Source organism: Ailuropoda melanoleuca, chromosome 15 (genome assembly GCF_002007445.2).
Source record: "Ailuropoda melanoleuca isolate Jingjing chromosome 15, ASM200744v2, whole genome shotgun sequence".
In the NCBI taxonomy this organism is placed as follows: domain Eukaryota; kingdom Metazoa; phylum Chordata; class Mammalia; order Carnivora; family Ursidae; genus Ailuropoda; species Ailuropoda melanoleuca.
The window spans coordinates 44926013-44941253 of record NC_048232.1 but is presented as its reverse complement, the minus strand read 5'-3'; the positions used below and the strand labels follow the sequence as shown (position 1 = coordinate 44941253).

Sequence of the window (15241 nt, the reverse complement as noted above, 5' to 3'; positions counted from 1 at the left end):
CTAATTTTACATATGGGGAAACTAAAACCCGCAAAGATTAGGTGACTTTCCCAAGAACAGACAGCTAACTTATGGCAGAAGATCATACCAAATGTGATCCCACATCTTCTGACTCTTAGTTTTGCATTCTTCTCATTCCCATGCACACCATACAGATAATTGCTTTTATATTAAAAATTAATTCATGCACATAGTTAAAATTATACTAAAAGTGTAGTCCTCCATCTTAGACACACATTAAAGTTATTTGGAGATGGGTGCCTGGGTAGCTCAGTCAACTGAATGTCAGACTCTTGATTTCAGCTCAGGTCATGATCTCAGGGTTGTGAGATCAAGCTCCGAGTTGGGCTCCACACTCAGAGTGAAATCTGCTTCAGATTCTCTCTCTCTCTTTGCCCTTCCCCCTGCTCACTCTCTCTCTCTCTCTCTCTCTCTCTCTCTCAAAAATAAATAAATAAATAAAATCTTTAAAAAAAATTAGCTGGAGAGCTGTTAAAACTATCAACACCAGACTGTATTCAGATCAATTATATCACAACGTCTGCCAAAGGGATCTAGGCATCACTAGTTTTCAAGGTTCCCCAGGTGATTGCAATGAGCAGCTAAGTTTGAGAATCACTGTACAAAAGTAATTATAATAATTATAATTGTCTTTTGCCTAACTCCTTCTAATTCCCTAGTCTACTTCCTATGGTAGTTCTCGAAGTTTGGGCCTAGGACCAGCAGCATTGTTAAGAGCATCTTGGAAATGCATATTCATGGAGTCCATGCCAACCTACTGAATCAGAATCTTTGAGGATGGGACCCAGTAAACTATGATTCTTACTCATGTTAGAATTTGGGAATACCTACCCTATAGGCTTCCATTTTCAACTATTTTTAGTGATTTTCTCTGTATTTACCTCCATCTCTGAATATGCTTATAATACTATTTCTTGTTTTGACAATTTTCTAATTCACTATTGACTTCCTGCTATGGCAAATCAGAATTTATTCAGTTCTTTGTACTTTTTCTCCTGCCCTCAGCCTTCCAGTAGTTATGTCATATTTTTTTTTTGCTGAATCAGTCTGTGTTTACATTATGAATACTATAAAAAAGTTTCCTAGAAAACCTAGCTAAATCTATGCTTTTTTGCTTTTTCTTATAATTATTGCTTTTCCTGAGATTAATAATTGCCTGGTTGGTTTATTGGTTTGTTTTCTATATATCTATTCTTATTTTTTCCTACATACTCCACTATATCTCTTATGCCTACTAATATAATTTTCAAAATATCCAGCTATGAGATTTTGTGTCCATCCCATTTGGAATCCTATGCTCCTCAGCCCTCTATCCTCCTGTTCTGATTTGGACTGCTTATTCTCTGAAATTTGTGATACAGCTGATATCCTAGAACTTGGCATCATCCTTGACCTCTTTCTCTCACACTATCTTCAGTATGTAGACAAATCTACTGCTGCTACCTTCAAAATGTATCTGGAATCTGATGCCTTCTCTTGATCTCCTCTGCTACCATCCTGTCCTAATCACCATCATCTCTCACCTAGACTGATCGAAACTGTTTCCTTAATTCTTCCACCCATCATCCCCCCTTCAAACTATACTCCACATTGTGGCCTTTAAAAACATAGTTGAGATTATGTTTCATGTATTTATAGTTAAGTGTGAATAAATAAAAGAGCTACGTGTTGTTTGTAAAATGTTTTTTACTTCATGTGTATGGGCTGGGTGGAGATGGGCTGGGGGAGAGGATAGGTGGACAGATTATGGGTGCGATAATTCCATATATCTTCTCACTGATTGCCCTGTAGTAGATCTATGTTATGGGGAAAATAAACAAACAAAAAAATGAAACATTTATGTAGTGAATACTTACTATGCACTGTAAGGATACAGAAATAGAACATTTGATGCTAGCCTGTGAAAATTTACAAATTTTTATAGGAGATAAAACATGTACATACATTACACTGGACAAAACAAGGTTGGATTATATGTGGAAACTAGTGTTATAAGGCATCCTTAGAAATTCAGAGAGAATGTATCATTTTGGCTGACTAATCAGGAACACTATACAGAAGGCAGGATTTGTGTTGGAATTTAAAATATGAGTAATATTTTCATGTGCAGAGACTAGATGGAGAAATTTTAGAATGAGGTAATGCTAACAGTAAAGTATGGAGCAAAGAAATATAAGGAATGTAGATTAGGACAATTTGACTGATATATTGAGACTGTGCCAGGGAGTAGCTGAAAATAAAATGCAAAAGGTAGATAGGTTTTTATTGATGTTGAGCATTTAGTGGATTGGTTACCCTTTTTTAAAATTGATTTAATTAATCCTTTGTATATTATGGGTAATAATAGCTCTCAGCTAACCCAAGAAAGTAGATTTTATTGTCTCCATTTTATAGACCAAAAAACTTGAGACCCAAAATGGTTAAGTAATTTGCCTAAGGTCAGAACACTAGAATGTGGTATACCTAGTATTTGAACCTATGCAATCTCAGTCCTGAGCCTGTGTTCTTAAATACCACCTATACTGGCTTTATTTGCCTATTACTTATGTTGCAAATACTTTCTCCATTTTTCATTTATCATCTTAACTTTGTGTATGGTATCTTTCACTGTGTCGACGTTTAAAAATTTTATGTAGTCACATTTTCAATATTTAAAAAAATTATTTACTCAGTCTTGTTTCATACCAAGAAAGGCTTAGTATGGAGAGTAATAAAAATATTCTTCTACTGAGCACATTTGTCATGATGAGCACTGGGTTATGTATGGAATTGTTGAATCAATATATTGTACACCTGAAGCTAATATAACACTATATGTTGGGTGCGTGGATGGCTCAGTCAGTTAAGCGTCTCCCTTTAGCTCAGGTCATGATCTCAGGGTCCTGGGATCGAGTCCTGCGCTGGGCTCCCTGCTCACCGGGGAGTCTGCTTCTCCCTCTTCCTGCTGCTCCCCCTGTTTGTGCTCACTCACTCTCTCAAATAAATAAATAAAATCTTTAAAAAAAAAAAGAAAGAAAAACTATATGTTAACTACACTGAAATTAAAATTAAAAAATAAAAATAAAACATATTCTCCTACTGTATTTTATTCTGAAGTTTTAGCTTTCATTTTTAACTTTATGATAATTAATCTTGAAACTTTTACTGTATGTGTCTATGGTCTGAGGTAGGGATCTAACTTTATTTTTGCCCCAAATGGAGAAATATGTTATTTCAAATTATTCCAAAGATATGTTCTTTCTTTAGTGAGTTGACTTGCCACCTTGATATAGTTGATGTTCAGAAATTAGCCATGTTTCCACACAGTATACCAATTAGTGTTTCATTATGATTAGGCATTCTTTTAGAAATCCAACCCTGGAAGGAATACCAATTGGAAACACTACACTGTAAATTAGTTAGATAATGTTGGGTTCTTAATACCCAGCTGTGATAATGTATCCAAGAACAGAAATTTTGGCTCTGGAGGTCAAATCTTCCAAAGGAAAAAGATGATGAAAGAAGAAAAGTTGATTTTTAATTTAGGGTGTGGGTGAGAGAAACTACTACCTTCTTCACAATTTGGTCTTTCATAGGCAAAATTCTCACATTTTGGATGGCAATTATTAGAGAACATCTGGCACCAGTTGAAGTAATGAGGATTTATAACCTGACTTTTTAGTAAGCAAATCTTTCCAAATTTTTCTAATATTCCCCAGCTTTGGACCGAAGGAAAAACCATCAAACAAAACAACCATAAAGATAAATAGTGCAATGAAGGCAATTTCCCTGGAAATGTGAAATTTAAGATGGGTTCTGGGGGGAAATGACTAATCTTTTCATTTCCTCCAGGACAAGATCATACATGTATATCAGTGGTCCTTCTGTATAGAGTAGCAAGAAATCTATATGCACATATTGAATAATTTCCCCCCATTTCACTATGTGCGTGCTCTGAACAATTAATGTCCTTACTTGCCTTCCCAATGGTTCAGTGTGATCTAACACAGATTCAACCATCTGTCTGTGTTTTCTTCCATTTGCAACATTTGTTCTTCCTGCTGATCTGCTTCTTTTCTCTGCTTTCTGATTCAGACAAAGCAATCTGTTCCAGAAATGTACTTGTTAGCCAAAAATGAGTACCTTGGACTACAGAAATATAAAACTCACCCCAGCTAACATTTAAGAAAACCGCTCTTTAGTTTTTTAAGTATATTGCCTGGCAAGCATTCCAAGTTCTTTTTTTTTTTTTTTAAAGATTTTATTTATTTATTCGACAGAGATAGAGACAGGCAGTGAGAGAGGGAACACAAGCAGGGGGAGTGGGAGAGGAAGAAGCAGGCTCATAGCGGAGGAGCCTGATGTGGGGCTCGATCCCATAACGCCGGGATCACGCCCTGAGCCGAAGGCAGACGCTTAACCGCTGTGCCACCCAGGCGCCCCGCATTCCAAGTTCTTAATGACAGACACTTTTTAACTAGTTGACAAAATCAAATATATATAAATATAAAACCATGCTTGGAAGAAGTAAACAGTTTTCCTTGGACATGGCTCTGAGGATCACTATTATCCTGTTTCAGTATCAACATTCCTTCTTGAGACGTGCATCTCAGAACATCCAACTGAAATCACTTACTTTCTTCTTGAAGTACTTTCTTTGGTTGTTCTCTCAATGTGAGTCTTTTAGTGGTAAATCCTCTCAGTTTTGCTTTTTTTGTGGTTTTTTTTATAGTATATCTCATTTTCATTCTCAGAAAATCATTTCAATTATATATTATTTCAGTATCTTCTAGCTCCCATTATCATTATTAAGACATCAGCTGCCAAAGTAACTTCCTTGTGGGGAATCTATCTTTTCTTTCTAGCTGTTTTTAAGATCTTCTTCCTGTCTTTGTTGTCCTGCAACTTCACGCTATGTATCTATGTGGGTTTTTTAATTTTTATTTTATACTGCTTGGAATTTATTGGGCTTCCTGAAAGTGATGGCTGATGTCATTCATCAATTTTAAAAAATTCTTAGCCTTTATTTTTTCATATGTTGCTTTTCCTTATTTGAATTACCTCTTCCAGGAATTCTAATTAGCCCTTCTCACTTTATACTTTATGTTTACAAAAATCTCTTTAGTGTTTTACACCTATTTGTCTCTCTGAGCTGGCAATCTGAATATTTTTTCAATTCTGTAATCCCATTATTTATTCTAATGAGCTGTATCTAATCTGCTTTTTAATCCTTTGGTTGAGTTTTAAATTTTATTAATTACATTTTTCACTTTTAGAAGTTCAGTATGGTTAGTTTTCAAATCTTCCTGATTAGTTCCTATTGTCTTTTTCTCATTGCTCATGTATTTCAATCTCTTTTTTTTAATCTCTTTTATATTTCTGTAAACACATCAAGCATAGTTATTTTATATTTTTGTCTGACAATTCCAATATAAGAAGTTTTTCAGTGTCTGGTTCTCTGGTATATTATCTGCTTTCATTTCTGGTGGATTGCCTCTTTTTGTGTTTGTGATTTTTAAATTATTATTAAATAATACTTAGAATTCGATCTGGAGAAATTTGGGCTAGCCTAACATAAGAGCATGCTCTTCCATGGAGGGTTTGTGTTTTCTTTTCCAGGGGCCTAGAAACACAACACACCAATTCCACTTAAATTTCAACATTCCATTAGAACAAATTTAGGCTCCAAACCCTTGTGAAGGGCCATGATATTGTGGAGAGACTTTTTTTTTTAAACTTCTACCCAGAGCCAATTCTGAGAAGAATCATCTATTTTATTATCAGCAGGGTCAGTTTTCTTTTTTCAAAAATTTCATTCTTGCCTTGAAATCATAGGCCTTCCAGGGTTCCATCTTTATACAGTATGATCTCTGATCTACTCAAGACTGTTCCTACATACTCTTCTGCATAGTAGTTCTAAGCTACCATGACTCATGGTTGGCTAAGAATTTGATGACTTCAGGGTTCAATTATCTTTCTAATCTTGTGTTCCTTTTTAAGCCTATCTTCAGGAGATTTCCATTATTTTGTTGCAGACTCATTCAATAATTTTAAATGAATTATCTTTAATTTTAGAGAACAGTTTTAGCTGTCCTGTGGCAGGAAGGTTTTAAGATATCTAATCCACCATATTGCCATACTACTGACATTTTTATTTCTCTTTCACTTTTGAAGGATAATTTCACTAGATATAGAATTGCTTCTAGGTTGATTTTTTTTCTTTCAGTGTTTTAAATATTTCACTCTACCCTCTTCTTGCTTGCATAGTTTCTAATAAGAAGCCTGCTGAAATTCCTCTGTAAGTAAGGTTTTCTTTCCCCTGGCTTCTTTCAAGATTTTCTCTTTGTCTTTGGTATTCTGAAATTTAAATATGAAATGCCTAGGTATGGGGGGGTTGTTTGTTTCTTTTTATTTTTGTATCACTATTGTTTGGTGTTCTATGAGCTTACTGGATCTGTTGTTTAGCATGTCATTAATTTAGGAAGATTATTGGTTATTACTGCTTCAGATATTTCTCTTGCTCTGTTTTCTCTTTCTTCTCCTTCTGGTGTTAAAATTATACATATGGTAGACCTTTTGCTATTTTCCTCGGTTCTTAGATGTTCTGTTCCATTTCTTTTATTCTTTTTTACTCCTTGCTTTTCAGTTTGGAAAGTTTCTATGGACCTATCTTCAAGTTCACTGATCTTTCCCCAGCCATGTTGAGTCCACTGAAGGCATTCTTCACTTTTTTTTTTAATTTTAAAATTATTTTTATCATTTCTTTTGATTCTTTCTGAAAGTTCCCATTTTTCTGCTTGTGTTACCCATCTGTTCTTGCATGTTGTCTATGTTTTCCATTAGAGTCCCTAACATATATTTTAAATTTCCTATCTTATAATTCAAACATCTGTGACATATCTGAGTCTGGTTCTGATGGTTGCTTTGTCTTTTCAGACTGTGGGTTTTTTCTTGCCTTTTAGCATGCCTTGTAATTTTTTGGTTAAAAGTCAGATATGTTGTATTGGGTAATTGCAACTGAGGCAGACAGGCCTTTAGAGAGAGATTGCATGTTACTCTGGCTAGGAGATGTATTGTTTAATGTTCAAAACTCTCTAGAGCTATTATATTTTGATCTCTCTTCTGAGGAGGTACCAGTGGGTGTAGAATTTTTTCAGCTGCAATCCCTTATTATTATACTAGAGCTTCACTGGTATGGTGGTAGAGTGTGTTGGAGGAGGAGCATTTTATAATTATCTAATTGAGTCTCACTCTTTTAGTGGGCTTATGCCTTGGGAACTGTGGTCTTCACAAGTATTTCTATTCCTTCTTCAGTTGAATAGTTTTTACCCTATATTCCTACTCTCTGGCTGCAGTGTTCTCAATCTGTTTTCTTAAAGCCTTGTCACCTGTGAGTAAGGTTTTTGTTTGTTTTTTCCCTCATGTAAGACGAAGGTAAAGGGGTCTGGAATGAGGAGGAATCCCCTTTCCTCTCCTGGGATAAGTTTGCAAAATTGTGCTTTGGCAACAACTTTTTCCCTGGAGAGTAGTCTTTTTTTTTTTTTTTTTTTTTTTTGAAGACTCTGGGGGGGGTTTGACATTTTTTCNGTTACCTTTCCCACCCCTCACTTACCCATTGCCAAAACCAAGGATGAATTTTTGTGGGATCCTTACCATGAGCACTTGGTGGGGTTCCTGGACAGAGAACCCATGAAAGCATGGGAGCCCCTCAAGACTGCAGTTCCTAGGGGTTTTTCACTCTCATACTAGTCCAAACTCAACCTTTAGCAAATTGTCAGAATTGCTATTTAAGTGTACCTAACAGTTTATTTCTCCAGTGGTTTCTGCTTCAGGTAGGCAGATTTTGATTGCTCTTTCTCTCTGGTACCTGCCTTTCCAGAATTCAGGGTATTGGTTTGCAATAAGGCATCAGTTCTCAGATGGATCCAAGAAAAGACACTGATTTTTCAGTTTGTCCAGATTTTTCTTGTTGTAAGAATGGCAGTGCAGGGGCGCCTGGGTGGCACAGCGGTTAAGCATCTGCCTTTGGCTCAGGGCGTGATCCCGGCGTTATGGGATCGCCCCACATCGGGCTCCTCTGCTGTGAGCCTGCTTCTTCCTCTCCCACTCCTCCTGCTTGTGTTCCCTCTCTCGCTGGCTGTCTCTTTCTCCGTAGAATAAATAAATAAAATCTTTAAAAAAAAAAAAAAGAATGGCAGTGAAAACTTCCAAGTTCTTTACATGTCAGAGCTGAAATTAAAAGTTTCACTATTGGGGTGCCTGGGTGGCTAGTCGGTTAAGTGTACAACTCTTGATTTTGGCTCAGGTCATGATCTCGGGGTCATGGGATCAAGCCCCACACTGGGCTCTGTGCTCAGCATGGAGTCTGCTTGTCCCTCTCCCTCTTCTCCTCTCCCCCTTCCAAATAAATAAATAAATAAATAAAATCTTTAAAAAAAAAAGTTTTCATACTGGAGCACCTGAATGGCTCAGTGGGTAGGGCATGTGACTCTTGATCTCGAGGTAGTGAGTTCAAGCCTCACATTGGGCATAAAGCTCACTAAAAACAAAACAAAACAAAAAATTTCACTATTGACTTTTACATTTTCTTTGCAGTTTGGGTGTTTTGTTTTCAAACAAAAGAAAAGAACATTGACTAACTTATATAAAAAAGTATTTGTGGGGCATCTGGGTGACTCAGTTGGTTAAGTGTCCAACTCTTGATTTCAGCTCAGGTCATGGTCTCAGGATTGTGAGATTGAGCCCCAAGTCAGGTTCCATGCTAGGCATGCCTCCATGCTAGGTGTTTGCTTAAGATTTTCTCTCCCTCTCCATCTACCCCTCCTCTCTCCCCAGCTTGTGTGCGCTCTCTCTCTCTCTCTCCAAAAAAAAAAAAAAAAAAAAAAAAAAAAAAAAAGGTATTGGGATATTGAGAACCAAGACAGCTCTGGGGCATTAATTAATAAGAACTATAGGGAAAAAACTGTTGGAGGGAGGTGGGTGGAAGATGGGCTAAATGGGTAATGGGTATTTAGGAGGGCACTTGTGATGAGTACTGGGTGTTCTATGTAAGTGATGAATCACTAAATTCTACACCTGAAACCAATTTTACCATATATGTTAACTAACTTGAATTTAAATAAAAACTTGAAATTACAAAAAAGAAAAAAAAGAACGATAGGGACAACTATAAAAACCATTATAGTTGTTGCTTTATCAGCAACACTTTAGTTAGGATACCTCCACTGAGATGAGTGAATTTCAACTACTTTCAGTACCTTAATTAGTATATTCAGGATTCAAATTTTAGGAATTCAGGGAAGGAGGTAGCAGAATTTTCTCAAATCCTTATGCAAAAGTAGAGCAAGCAACTAGATAGCAAAACTATTTGGAGAGGATTTTTAACAGAACTAGATGATAGGATGTCCTCCCAAACCCCAAAACACCAATATCTATGGGTCTGTGTGTTATCACTGCCTTGGTAGAAGAAAGCTGGGGGAAGCAATAAGGCATGTGACAGAACTAAGGAACAGCATAATACCCGAATAGCCAACAGGTATTCCTGGAAATTGCAGTAGATCAATTTGAAAACAGCAGCTGCAGCTGGGAAGAATTTTGCCCAATCCAGTAGATGGTAAGGCATGATGTAAAGACTGCTGGAACAGTCTATATCCAATTCTCAAAATTAATTCACCAGAGTTTTCTTGCAATACTGAGCCACACACCAAAAGAGAAACTTCTGAGAGTAACAAGTTTTAAGAATAGTGGCAACAGAGACTTAAAAAGGGCAAGATTTAGAAAATAATGGGAGGGGGAGAAAGCCAGAAAATCTTAGAATAAACCTCTAATTTTTTAAACACTATGTGATAAAACAACAGAACGAGCTTTATGTAGGGGCACCTGGGTGGCGCAGCTGGTTAAGCGTCTGACTCTTGGTTTTGGCTGGGATCGTGATCTGGGGGTCCTGGGATGGAGCCCCGTATTGGGCTCTAGGCTCTATGTGGAGTCTGCTTGGGAATCCTTTCTACCTTTCCCTCTGCTATTCCCCCACCCCTCGTATTCTCTCTCTCTCAAATAAATAAATCTTTAAGAAAAAAAAAGAAAGAAAGAGCTTTATGTAGTTAGACAAGCTATCTGCAACAACCCTCCTTCTTATAGTTTGAGAAAATTAAATTCATATAAAATTGTATAGAAAAGAATCACAGTCAAATCCCTTACAAAGTTACTGTAACATAAGGAAGAATAAGGAACAGTTAATTTCCTTATAGACAATGAATCATGAAAACACATACAAAAATCAGATCAGTGCTGTAATACTCTATTTCAAAACAAGCTAAAAGACATTAAGAAAATGATGCAAGGCATAAAAAAACATAAATCAGAATCAGAAAAAATCAGAAATGAGGTGACATTCTCAAGACAAAATTAAAAACAAAAGGAAATATAATTTTAGAAATAAAGATAACTCAAAGATAATGTAAGCATTAATAAATATATCAAATACTTCTTTAATAGAAAAAGAAGTAAAAAGGGATGCAAAATTTGAAAAGGAAGAAGAAATAAAAAAGGGAAAGATTTAGAAAAAAATGACAAATATTAAAGACAGGTAAAGAAGATCCACTATATAAAGCCTTTGTGGCCCAACAATCTATATTGTATAATATATTGTAATATGTAGCACAGACATATAAAACGTGGGGGAAATTGGCACAGCACAAACATTTTAAACTGAACTAATACTAATTGGTATTGGTATTGGTATTGGTATTCTGAGACTACTGTGTATGTATGTGGGATAAAACAAATGAATAATTATGGGATATTATGACCTGTGTTCTTGAAAAATGGGACTCAGTAAGGAAGAAACTTCTGGTTTCCCTAGTTTCTTTTTATTTTATTTTATTTTATTATTTTATTTTATTTTATTTTACTTTATTTTTTTGTCATAAGTGTAGTCTTTAATCCCCATCACCTTTTTCACCCATCCCCCTACCCACCTCCCCTCTGGTAACCAATCGTTTGTTCTCTATAATTAAAAGTCTATTTCTTGATTTCTCTCTCTCTCTTTTTTTCCCCTTTGCTTGTTTCTTAAATTCCACATGAGTGAAATCATATGGTATTTGTCTTTCTCTGACTGACTTATTTCACTTAGCATTATACTCTCTGGCTCTATCCATGTTGTTGCAAATGGCAAGATTTTATTCTTTTTATTGCTGAATAATGTATATATTATATATATAATATTATGTATATTATATCACATCTTTATTCATTCATCTATCGATGGACACTTGGGCTGCTCCGACAGTTTGGCTGTTGTAAAAAATGCTGCAATACACATGGGGGCACATGTATCCCTTTGAATTAGTGTTTTTGTATTTTGGGGGTAAATACCCAGTCGTGAGATTACTGGATTGTAGAGTAGATCTATTTTTAGTTTTTTGAGGAAACTCCATACTGTCTTCCACAGTGGCTCTACCACTTTGCATTCCTGTTAATGGCGCAGGAGGGTTCCTTTTTCTCCATATCCTCACCTACACGTTTTGTTTCTTGTGTTTTTGATTTTAGCCATTCTGACTGGTGTGAGATGATGTATCATTGTAGTTTTGATTTTCATTTCCCTGATGATGAGGTATGTTGAATATCTTTTCATGTGTCTGTTGGCCATTTGGATGTCTTCATTGGAGAAATGTCTGTTCATGTCTTCTGCCCACTTTTTTAATCGGACTATTTGTTTTTGGGGTGGTGAGTTGTAGAAGTTCTTTATATATTTTGGATACTTTATGTATTTTGGATACTAACCCTTTATTGGATATGTCATTTGCAAATATCTTCTCTCATTCAGTAGGTTGCCTTTTAGCTTTGTTGATTGTTTCCTTTGCTGTGTAGAAACTTTTTATTTTGATGTAGTCCCAATAGTTTGTTTTTGCTTTTATTTTGCTTGCCTCAGGAGACATATCTAGAAAAATGTTGCTATGGCCAATGTCAAAGGAGTTACTGTCTATGTTCTCTTCAAAGACTTTTATAGTTTCAGGTCTCACATTTAGTTCTTTAATCCATTTTGAGTTTGTTTTTGTGTATGGTGAAAGAAAGTGGTCCAGTTTTATTCTTTTGCCTGTAATTGTCCAATTTTCCCAACACCTTTTGTTGAAAAGACTGTCTTTTTCCTGTTGTATATTCATCCTCTTTTGTCAAAGATTAATTGACCATATAATTATGGGTTTATTCCCAGGGTTCTAATCTATTCTATTAATTCATGTGTCTATTTTAATGCCAGTACTATACTATTTTAATTAGTACTGCTTTGTAATATAACTTGAAATCTGGAATTGAGATACCTCTAGTTTTGTTTTTCTTTTTCAAGATTGCTTTGGCTATTCAAGGCCTTTTGTGGTTCCATACAAATTTTAGGATTGTTGGTTTTAGTTCTGTGAAAAATACTGTTAGTATTTTGATAGGGATTGCATTAAATCGGTAGATTGCTTTGGGTAGTATAGACATTTTAATAATATTTGTTCTTCCAACCCATAAGCATGACTGTCTTTCCCCATTTCTTTGTATTGTCTTGAATTTCTTTCATCAGTGTTTTATAGTTTTCAGAGTACATGTCTTTCAACTCTTTGGTTATGTTTATTCCTAGATATTTTATTGTTTTTGGTGCAGTTGTAAATGGAATTGGTTTCTTAATTTCACTTTCTGCTGCTTCATTATTAGTGTATAGGTATGCAACATATTTCTGTACAGTGATTTTGTATCCTGCCATTGTTTGTTATGAAAAATTATCTATCACTTGTATTATTGTTCTGCTATATGTTACATGTCTTTTTATTTGTCTGCTTTAAGATTTTCTCTTTAATTCTGTTCTTCAGCAATTTGGCTATAATGTACCTAGTTGGGGTTCTCTTTGCATTTATCCTACCTGATGGCATGATGGACTTCATACTTTCTTGGGAAATTTTCACCTGTTATAGCTTCATATTGTTCTGCCTCTATGCACTCTTTTCCTTCCCTTTCCATGACTCCAATTATATGTATGTTAGGTCACTTGATATTTTCTCACAGTTCTATTTAAGGTCTATTTATTTTCTCCATTTCCCCCCCTTTCTGTTGTTTAGATTGGGTAATTTCTATTGTCAGATAACTGACTCCTTCACTTCACTTTTCTTCTGTCAGTTTTACCTGAAAATTGTCTTTTTTGGTCTTCATCTTTGGAGAGTACTGTTATTAGGTATAGAAATATGGGTTGAAATTTTATTTCAGCACTTAAAATGTCATTTAATCATCTTATGTCATTTTTAATTTGCCATATATCCTAGTCAGTGAATTTTTTTCTTAGATATTATATTTTCTAGATCAGAAATTTCCATTTGGATCTTCTTCTAAAAATAATTTTCATCCCTCCACTTACTCTGCCCTTTAGTTAATTAATCATGACTAAATTTTAATAGCTGTTTTAAATCCTTGTCTACTAATTCCAACATTTTGTCTCTATCGATTATTTTTTCAATATGTCTATAGGCCATATTTTTTCATTTCTTTTCATGTTAATAATTTTTTATTATGTACTAGACATTGTAGGGACACTGAATATTGTTACTGAAAAATGTTATTTTTTTTGGCAGAAGTTGACTTGACTAGATACAAACTCAGAACTCTGTCTCCCTTGGATGGACAGTGGCTGAAATGTGCTAAATACCCTCATCCTTTCTGCTCTTGTTTTCTACTGGGTGCTTTAGAGTTTCCCATTACATGAGTGTAGTTCTGGGACCCAAAGACTTGGATGGAATTTTTATGCATTCCAGCACTGTGTCAGCTCTTCACTTTGTCTTATGATTCCTTGTGCCACTAATACTGCAGCTTTCTACTTGACTTCTAGCTACCCCATGCTCCACAGACTAGGAATTTCCCTCAGGCAAAAAGCCACAAAGTGCATTTCCCTAATATGAAAAGTCAATATCCCTTTAGTTTTGCCTCCTTTTCATTGTTCCCCACAGCCTTCAACTATTTTTTTAATATTTTGTCCAGATTTTAAATTTATAATATGAAGGAGGGTTAGTCTGATATATGCTGCTCTGTTACTACTGGAAGCAGAACTCATTCTAGTAATCTTTTCCACTGTGTATGTTTGAAAGCAAAGAGTGCTAATAGCAGTGAGCACATCTAGCCCAGGTTTTGATTTTAAATACCACTTTCCACATTTATACCAGTTCTGTGATATTTCTGACAAAAATGTACAACCAGGGAGGAGTTAAGATGGCGGAGGAGTAGGGGACCCCTTTTTCAGCTGGTCCCGAGTCGAGCTGGATAGGTACCAGACCAGCATGAACATCCACAGAATCAGCCTGAGACGCAGGAAGATACATCTGGATCTCTACAAATGAACATCTTCCTGTGCTGAGTATTGAGGTACAAAGAAGGAGCCGTGAAACCGCGCACAGATATCGGAAGATAAACGGAAGGGGGAGGGAGCCGCCGCGGTTCGGGCGCTGGGAAGCGGTAGCCACCTGCATGGGGGAGCGGGCGGACCACGGACCCGCACCCTTGAGACAGCAGACTGAGACCGTGAGCTGGGAGCACGCGCCACCAAGCATCTCACAGAACTCCGGAATCCCGGTGTGCTCACTGGAAACAGACTGAGACCAGGAACTCCAGGAGCAGGTGCGGGGCAGCTGGCAGCTGGCGGTGTTAGAAACACAAAGGACAGAGACGTGCCGGCCCTGGAAGTGAGGGCTGGGATGCCGGGTGTGGGGTGCACATCCCAGGATGCTGCAGGGTTGAGCAGCACCAACAGAAACAGAGTTAAAGTGGCCAGAACATCAGTGGAGAACGGTCCGCGATCCCTCTGTTCTGAGACAGAGGCTGAGATTTGGCCACTGCTGCTCTGGCTCTCAGAAGAGGCACAGCAGACTGCCAGGGAAAGCTGCCAGAGAACAAAAGCCTGGAAATACCGGCTCACAGGGTGCCCATCCCTATCCCCCCTCGCAGGGGACACGGAGACTCTACCCAAACAGGGTTTCCTGAGTATCGGCCCAGCAGGCCCCTCCCCCAGAAGGCAGGCTGAAAAATCAAGAAGCCCACAACCCAGGGCACCTGGGTGGCGCAGACATTAAGCGCCTGTCTTCGGCTTAGGGTGTGATCACAGCATTCCGGAAAGGAGTCCCTCATCAGGCTTCTCCGCTGGGAGCCTCTTCTACCTCTCCCACTCCCCTGCTTGTGTTCCCTTTCTTGCTGACTGTCTGTCTCTCTCTCTCAAATAAATAAA

At 36.9% G+C, this 15241-nt stretch overlaps 1 protein-coding gene across 17 annotated transcripts in view; it reads left to right on the top strand.

The window, feature by feature from the left end:
• LOC105238883 overlaps positions 1-15241 on the top strand; it is a 196047-nt gene that overhangs the window by 47797 nt on the left and 133009 nt on the right. Inside the window, exon 4 of one of the 17 annotated variants that reach the window (XR_004621027.1) lies at positions 11548-11594. The exons of the other annotated variants lie outside the window; for them this stretch is intronic. The gene's annotated coding sequence lies outside the window, so the exon portion shown is untranslated. Of the gene's footprint in view, positions 1-11547; positions 11595-15241 lie in introns of those variants that run through there. 17 annotated transcript variants of the gene reach the window in all.